Genomic DNA, 8968 nt, shown 5'->3' on the forward strand with positions numbered 1-8968 from the left:
CTCCCAAAAAAATAAAAACAAACCCACAATCTCATTGTGGGGCTGGACGCTGTGTGTTGTGTTCATGGACAGGCGTGGAATTGTCGTGATTTTTTTACACGTATGAATGTGCAAGCTTCCTGTCATAGATACTGTGGGTGTATTGGAAAAAAATGCATGTATTGTAATTAGTGTTCCGACTATTAAATATATTTTTAATATTTATTTATGTCTGATTTTGTTAATTAATTTTTGTCAACACAAACATTACACTTAATCAATCAATACACAGTTCCACATGTCCGAAAACGAATAGAAAGAAGCAATATATACTCAATCCTACCCCCTTTTCATTCATTCATTTTCTACCACTTTTCCTCACGAGGGTGGCGGCGGGTGCTGGAGTCTATCCCAGCTGTCTTCAAAAGACAAAATAAGAAACCAAAAAGTTACCACTTCCACACGAAATAGGAGGAGAACTCATTCATTCATTCATTTTCTACGGCTTATCCTCACGAGGGTCGCGGGGGTTGCTGGAGCCTATCCCAGCTGTCTTCAAAAGACAAAATAAGAAACCAAAAAGTTACCACTTCCACACAAAATAGGAGGAGAACTCATTCATCCATTCATTTTCTACGGCTTATCCTCACGAGGGTCGTGACGGGTGCTGGAGCCTATCCCAGCTGTCTTCAAAAGACAAAATAAGAAACCAAAAAGTTACCACTTCTACACAAAATAGGAGGATAACTCATTCATTCATTCATTCATTTTCTACGGCTTATCCTCACGAGGGTCGCGGGGGTTGCTGGAGCCTATCCCAGCTGTCTTCAAAAGACAAAATAAGAAACCAAAAGTTACCACTTCCACACAAAATAGGAGGAGAACTCATTCATTCATTTTCTACGGCTTATCCTCACGAGAGTCGTGACGGGTGCTGGAGCCTATCCCAGCTGTCTTCAAAAGACAAAATAAGAAACCAAAAAGTTACCACTTCCACACGAAATAGGAGGAGAACTCATTCATTCATTCATTTTCTACGGCTTATCCTCACGAGGGTCGCGGGGGTTGCTGGAGCCTATCCCAGCTGTCTTCAAAAGACAAAATAAGAAACCAAAAAGTTACCACTTCCACACAAAATAGGAGGAGAACTCATTCATTCATTCATTTTCTACGGCTTATCCTCACGAGGGTTGCGGGGGTTGCTGGAGCCTGTCCCAGCTGTCTCCAAAAGACAAAATAAGAAACCAAAAAGTTACCACTTCCACACAAAATAGGAGGAGAACTCATTCATTCATTCATTTTCTACGGCTTATCCTCACGAGGGTCGCGGGGGTTGCTGGAGCCTATCCCAGCTGTCTTCAAAAGACAAAATAAGAAACCAAAAAGTTACCACTTCCACACAAAATAGGAGGAGAACTCATTAATTAATTAATTTTCTACGGCTTATCCTCACGAGGGTTGTGACGGGTGCTGGAGCCTATCCCAGCTGTCTTCAAAAGACAAAATAAGAAACCAAAAAGTTACCACTTCCACACAAAATAGGAGGAGAACTCAAAATAGGAGGGATACTGCCGGACTGTCTGGTAAAATAAACCTGAAGAGCATCTCAACCTGGTCTGGTGTAGCTTTCAGAGGCTATGGCTATCCTGGGCTAGTAAGAGTAAGCCATTTTCCCAACTCAAATCTTCCAGACATACGTATGTGATATTAACATATGTGTGCTTTCAGAATTTGCACAATGAAATATTGTGAAATCAAAGCGCACTTGCTCATGCAGCCAAATTTACAATACACACCACAGTAGACATTGTTCAGTGTGTGTGCGCTAATCTGACGCATCAACCATGCAAAACAGATGGCAGCACTCTGTGTGTGAGCGTGTGTGTGTGTGTGTGTGTGTGTATTATGCCAACACAGGATGCAAAAACAATATGTAGGAATCAAGAATCACGTCAAGGGTAGAAACAGACAGCAAAAGGCATGCAAAAGTACAATCAGGTGAAAATGAAAGAGTCAACAGTAGTGGTGATGTTGAGGTTATTATATACAGACTTGCAATCTTAAACCTGTTTCATAAACTACACTGTGTTTTCAACAAGACACACATGGCACGATCGTGCATCAGTCACTGAAGGTGTTTTTTTTTTCTTCCGTCTGCTTGTTTGCTAGTGATATAGTCAGTTGGAAAACTGCTTGTTGTACTGAACACGTTGAGTAAAAAGCAGTCCGGTTAGAAGAAAAGCTCTCTAAATGCTACGGATGAACCAGATATTTGTCATAAACTATGCAGACCTGCATACATAAGGTATACTTGGCATATAATCTGCATGAATGGCTAAAATATGACTAAAATATTACTCCCCTCTGAAAACATTGCAGTACGCAACTTGCAATCTTAAACATGTTTCATAAAATACACTGTGTTTTTAACAAGACAGTTGGCACGATCGTGCATCAGTCACTGAAGATGTTGTTTTTCTTCCGTCTGCTTGTTTGCTAGTGATATAGTCAGTTGGAAAACTGCTTGTAGTACTGAACACGATGCTTTTGAGAAAAAAGCAGTCCGGTTAGAAGAAAGGCTCTCTAAATGCTAGGGATGAGCCAGATACTTGTCATAAAATATGCAGGCCTGCATTGACTGGCCACAACATTCGGTACACCCGATGCTGCACAAAGCATATATTCTGTATGAATGGCTAAAATATGACTAAAATATTACTCCCCTCTGAAAACATTGTAGTTCGCAACTTGCAATCTTAAACCTGTTTCATAAACTACACTGTGTTTTTAACAAGACACACATGGCACGATCGTGCATCAGTCACTGAAGGTGTTGTTTTTCTTCCGTCTGCTTGTTTGCTAGTGATATAGTCAGTTGGAAAACTGCTTGTAGTACTGGACACCTTTTCACCTTTTGAGAAAAAAGCAGTTCGGTTAGAAGAAAAGCTCTCTAATTGCTACGGATAAAATATGAAATATAAAATATGCAGGCCAACATTGGGTACACTTGATACGCATATCGTTTGCTAGTGATATAGTCAGTTGGAAAACTGCTTGTAGTACTGAACACGTTGCTTTTGAGAAAAAAGCAGCATGATTAGAAGAAAAGCTCTCTAAATGCTAGGGATGAGCCAGATATGTGTCAGAAAATATGCAGGCCTGCATTGACTGGCCACAACATTAAGTACACTTGATGCCGCACAATGTATATAATCTGCATGAATAGCTAAAATATGACTAAAATATCACTCCCCTCTCCAAACATTACAGTATGCAACTTGCAATCTTAAACCTGTTTCATAAAATACACTGTGTTTTTAACAAGACAGCTGGCACGATCGTGCATCAGTCACTGAAGGTGGGTTTTTTTCTTCTGTCTGCTTGTTTGCTAGTGATATTGAGAAAAATGCAGTCCGGTTAGAAGAAAAGCTCTCTAAATGCTACGAATGAGCCAGATACTTGTAATAAAATATGCAGGCCAACATTGGGTACACTTGATACCGCACAAAGCATATATTCTGTATGAATGGCTAAAATATTACTAAAATATCACTCTCCTCTGAAAACATTGCAGTACGCAACTTGCGTTTCATAAAGTACACTGTGTTTTTAACAAGACAGCGGGGCACGATCGTGCATCAGTCACTGAAGGTGTTGTTTTTCTTCCGTCTGCTTGTTTGCTAGTGAGTCAGTTGGAAAACTGCTTGTAGTACTGAACACGTTGCTTTTGAGAAAAAGCAGTACGGTTACGGATACAGATAATTTAGATCCAGATCCAGATGCAGATGCAGATGCAGATACAGATACATCCCTACTAAATGCTCTCTAAATTCCATAGGCAAGAAAAGGGGGGGCAAAGTGTGTACTCGTAATAACTCGTAATATTTGACAACCAAACCATCCATGAATGTAAAGTAGCTAAAGAGACATGAAGGAGTAAAACACTTCCCAAAGCAGTAACTCACATTAACAGTACCATCTAATAGTGTACTATAGGTACCATTCAGCATCCCCGTAGTACACGTAATGCATTCATACTTAAGACTCATTCTTCTTTTACTGTATTTGCATTGAAGAGGCTGTTGGTCTGTCTTGTGTTAGAGGTCAGTCTAAGGTCAGAATGGTCACATGGTGACGCTGTAATCCTTGCTGTTTGTTTTTGCAAGCCTGCCAATGTTGTCTGCGTATTGGCAGCGTCAGGACTAACCCCGGGCAGAGTTTATCTGTCTCAAACATACACAACCATCTCAGACGGAGAAATGGAGACGCACATTTGGAGATATTTCATGACATTGAGCATTGAGCATTGTTTCACACATAAGGGTTGCATGCCGTCAAAGCTTACTAGTATGACCGCTGCTCACTTACTCGTGTGTGCCCTGCCTGCTAATACTTGCATGTAAGACTTAATCCCATATTGCTGCGGCTATGTTAAGTGTCCGAACGGGCCCGTCACACACTTACAGGTGCTGTTTCCATGCAGAGCGGGAAGATAAAGACAATATCTGCTAGATCGTCCTTAATGACAGCTTGTGTTTATGTAGGTTCTAAAGGCATCTTGGACGTGAGCGTTGCTTTAAGACTGCGACTGTGTGCCTAGATCTTCCCCGGGGAAGACAATCCGATAAAGAGATCGCTTTGGCGTCAACCTTTTTCTTATGTAGTACGTGTGTGGTCTACGTATACGGTGCCACTTCTTACATAATGGCTGGCTAGGACAACACATCACCAATCCGACTGTAAATCGCTGTGATGAAACGTAAACACAGAATGTCATACGTTGCCTATGGCTGCGTACACAAAATAAAACACATGAATTTCAAGGTTGGACGTTCTTCACGGTCTTATTTTATATTTGACCTTATAAGGATATATCATTGTGGGACGTGACAAACGGAGCGGAAGGTAGCTTTTCAGGTCAGTGTCTGGCTAAGTATGGGTTTACCACTCTCTCTCGATGACTAATCCCCTGACTAACTGCAAATGAGGATTTTAGTAGGGACGCAAGCGGTGCGTGACTTAGCGTACATCCTCTATCCCCTGGAGGACATACGATGTCTTTATGCAGGTTGTAACTGCGCCGCTGTCTCACACGGGTCACACTTTATTTTCAGTGTTAGAAACAAATGCAACTATTACGTAAGCTCATAATGTATCCTAATGTACCGTATTTTCCACACTACGAGGCGCACTTAAAAGCTTATAATCCGGTGCGCCTCACGTGTGCACTTCCAAAATCTGTAAAAATGTTGTTGCGCTACAAATGTTGTTGTGTCAATCAAGTGGACCATACAGTACGTATGCTTAATATCCGCCAACTTTGCTGAACAGCAAACTGACAATGGGACTGACTCCGACAATGATAAGAGGGAACCCGGCATGTTCATTCATTTCATTCATTTTCTACCGATTATACTCACGAGGGGTGCTAGAGCCTATCCCAGCTGTCTTCGGGCGAGAGGCGGGGTACACCCTGGACTGGTGGCCAGCCAATCACAGGGCACATATAGACAAACAACCAATTTGGACAATTTTGGAATGTGGGAGGAAACCGGAGTACCCGGAGGAAACCCACGCACCCGGCATGTTTGATGGCAAAAAAAAATTCGCCTTAATGATAAAAAAAAATCATTAAAAAAACTGCTTGTTGTGTTTAGTTGTGTTGTCATTGACTAATATTTAAATTTCTTTAATGATCTGACACATTTATGTGTTACAAACATTAATTAAGTCACCAGCCAATCACAGGGCACATATACACAAACAACCATTCACACTCACATTCATACCTATGGACAATTTGGAGTCACCCATTTAACCTAGCATGTTTTTGGAATGTGGGAGGAAACCGGAGTACCCGGAGAAGAACATGCAAACTCCACACAGAGATGGCCGAGGGTGGAATTGAACTCGGGTCTCCTAGCTGTGAGGCCTGCGCACCAATCACTCGTCCACCTACTAATACTACTCAATACTACTTTATTTTCGGGGCGAATGGTGAGGTACACCCTGGACTGGTGGCCAGCCAATCACAGGGCACATATAGACAAACAACCATTCACACTCACATTCATACCTATGGACAATTTGGAGTCACCAAATAACCTAGCATGTTTTTGGAATGTGGGAGGAAACCGGAGTCCCCGGAGAAAACCCACGCACCCGGCATGTTTGATGGCAAAAATTTTTTCGCCTTAATGATGAAAAAAAATTCATTAAAAAAACTGTTTGTTGTGTTTAGTTGTGTTGTCATTGACTAATATTTCAATTTCTTTAATGATCTGACACGTTTATGTGTTACAAACATTCATTAATTAATTCATTAATTTTCGTTTTTCCGGAATGTTTTTACCTATGTTACCTATGAACAATTTGGAGTCGCCAATTAACCTAGCATGTTTTTGGAATGTGGGAGGAAACCGGAGTCCCCGGAGAAAACCCACGCACCCGGCATGTTTGATGGCAAAAAAAAATTTGCCTTAATGATAAAAAAAAATTAATTAAAAAAACTGCTTGTTGTGTTTAGTTGTGTTGTCATTGACTAATATTTACATTTCTTTAATGATCTGACACATTTATGTGTTACAAACATTCATTAATTCATTCATTTATTTAACGTTTTTCCTCGCACCCCTCACAGGGCACATATAGACAAACAACCATTCACACTCACATTCATACCTATGGACAATTTGGAGTGGCTAAGTAACCTAGCATGTTTTTGGAATGTGGGAGGAAACCGGAGTACCCGGAGAAAACCCACGCATGCACGGGGAGAACATGCAAACTCCACACAGAGATGGCCGAGGGTGGAATTGAATTCGGGTCTCCTTGCTGCGTGGCCTGCGCGCTAACCACTCGGTTAAAATAAACATAAAATATTTATTTTCAACTATGAACACAATAACTAAGTAGTTCTTGATTGGATTTTTTTTATGTCTCAGTCAAATGTCCAGGGTTGAAAGGGCATTTTTAAAGTACTATTGGCGAGTCTCTGTACCCCTGAAGGCATATTCATGTAGACTTTTATCCGACTGTATGGAATCCAGCTCAAATGAAGGCAGATGATGAATATTATGATATTGCAGAAATGAGTGCACTACACAGCTGTTACAATTGAGTTTGTAACCTTGCAGATTCATAGAGTACGTATATACGAGGAGACAGATGTCACTGTGAGGACTCTGTGAGTCACGCAGACGCATGAGTCAGGAGCCAAGCGATGTTGTCCGTTGTTGCCCTCTTTGACTTATTTTTCTCTTGAAACACATGAAAATTGTCAGTGCAAAACATTATTCGGGACAGAACTGGACATGCAACAGAGAATCTGAGTCATGTTTCGGTAACGGGAAATGTAAATATAACAGTTTAAATAGCTCTTAGCGCAAACTCTTTGAAAAATTGTAATTGGTATGTGGTGTGATTTATTGAGTAATATCATACTTGTATTAAATTTAGTAAATCGTATCATAAAGGGAATTATTTGAGAACTACAGGTACACCTGGGGAAAGGTTATACATAAGTTGCATGACTGTAGATGTATAAATGTGCAATGAATTTATGCAAAATGTACAATGACTGATGCATTATTCGTTAAAGACTTCTCAAATATGATATATGCTAATTAATACATAAATGTACATAATGTTTCAGACGCTTACATTAAATAATGGTTGCCCTCATTGTTTTTCCACTGAAATGTGTAAAAAAATGTGAAAAATCTGCCTGTGAGATTTTGGTGACGTGTCAGCCAAATTACCACTGCTCGGGCTGCGCTTCACCTGCGCCAAGAATAGACCAGGTCAGAGCTGTTGAGTTTTCAGCGCACCTTTGACGAGCTGTTTTGTCACAAAATTGTCACAAATGTGGACTCTGATCCTCCAGTCTACCAAATTGGCTGCTCACAGCGGTGCGCAAGACCAAATTAGCACTGCATGGGCTGCGCCACCCTGCGCCACCTCTGCAAGACCATGTTCACCTGCCGTCGGTGACACGTAGATCTGAGTGTCATCTGCATAGTTGTGGTAGGACACACTGCAGCTGCGTATTAGCTGGCCTAAAGAGAGCATGAACAGATTGAACAATAGCGGCCCCAAGATTGACCCCTGGGGAACTCCGCAGGTCAGAGCCACTTGGTCTAAGACACTGTTACCAATTCCGACTAAGTACCAGATGTGAACTATTTTCTGTTGTCCTGTGTGAGTGTCTGGACATGGAAAGACTGTCCTCACCTCTTAGCGTGACTGGGACCAGCACATTCCACTGGTGCTCATGGCCTACTGCTCAGCTGTCCAGACTTCCTCAAGTTGCACCCCTGCTTTGTTGACGTTGGGCCGGGAGATCCGGAAGTTGCAGGACCAGCTGGAGGCGACCCATGTGTTCGCTAGGGATGTTCAAATCTGAACAGTCATGCAGGGTGCTTGAACACCTGGGGGAAGTACTTTATAGAGTTGTAGTTCCCCCTAGAGGCAGAAGACTTGTTCTGCACCGGGACAGGTTAGTACCGTGCAGGTGCTGGCATGTTCCCCCCAGTTCGAGGTGGGGCCTGCTTCACGGTGCGATGGATCCCAGTTCGGTTCGGTCCCAGAACTGATGTTGTTCCTGTTGAGCCGCTGGCATCACTTGGAGACGGACATGTCATATCTGTGACTTTGTGTAGCTGGTCCTTTAAGAGGCGGGGCTGAGAGGTGTGACGGTGTGACGTCACGAGGGAGAGAGTCTTAAATGTGAGAGAGACTAACGAGAACTAGCTAGGAGTTGAGAGTGGGAATGTTGACATGGTTTGGGGCCTCCAGCAGCCATGGTGTGAATGAGCAGTGTTCCGGAGTTGTCCGCCATTAATAAAGCGATTGAAGTGACATTACAATACTTATCTGTCAGTGCTAATGTTGGTGTGGCAATAAATCGGCTAATGCAAATAAATTAGACCCTTTTCAACTGCGATCAAACCCATCTGAGTTGCATAGCAACGATAACACATTTGCCAAG

General features: G+C 42.0%; 1 protein-coding gene across 1 annotated transcript in view; it reads left to right on the forward strand.

The window, feature by feature from the left end:
- The window catches only part of LOC131104032 (keratin, type II cytoskeletal 8-like), a 36565-nt gene that overhangs the window by 8674 nt on the left and 18923 nt on the right, over window positions 1-8968 (forward strand). The gene's annotated exons all lie outside the window — the stretch shown is intronic.

The sequence above is a fragment of the Doryrhamphus excisus genome, chromosome 16 (assembly GCF_030265055.1).
Source record: "Doryrhamphus excisus isolate RoL2022-K1 chromosome 16, RoL_Dexc_1.0, whole genome shotgun sequence".
In the NCBI taxonomy this organism is placed as follows: domain Eukaryota; kingdom Metazoa; phylum Chordata; class Actinopteri; order Syngnathiformes; family Syngnathidae; genus Doryrhamphus; species Doryrhamphus excisus.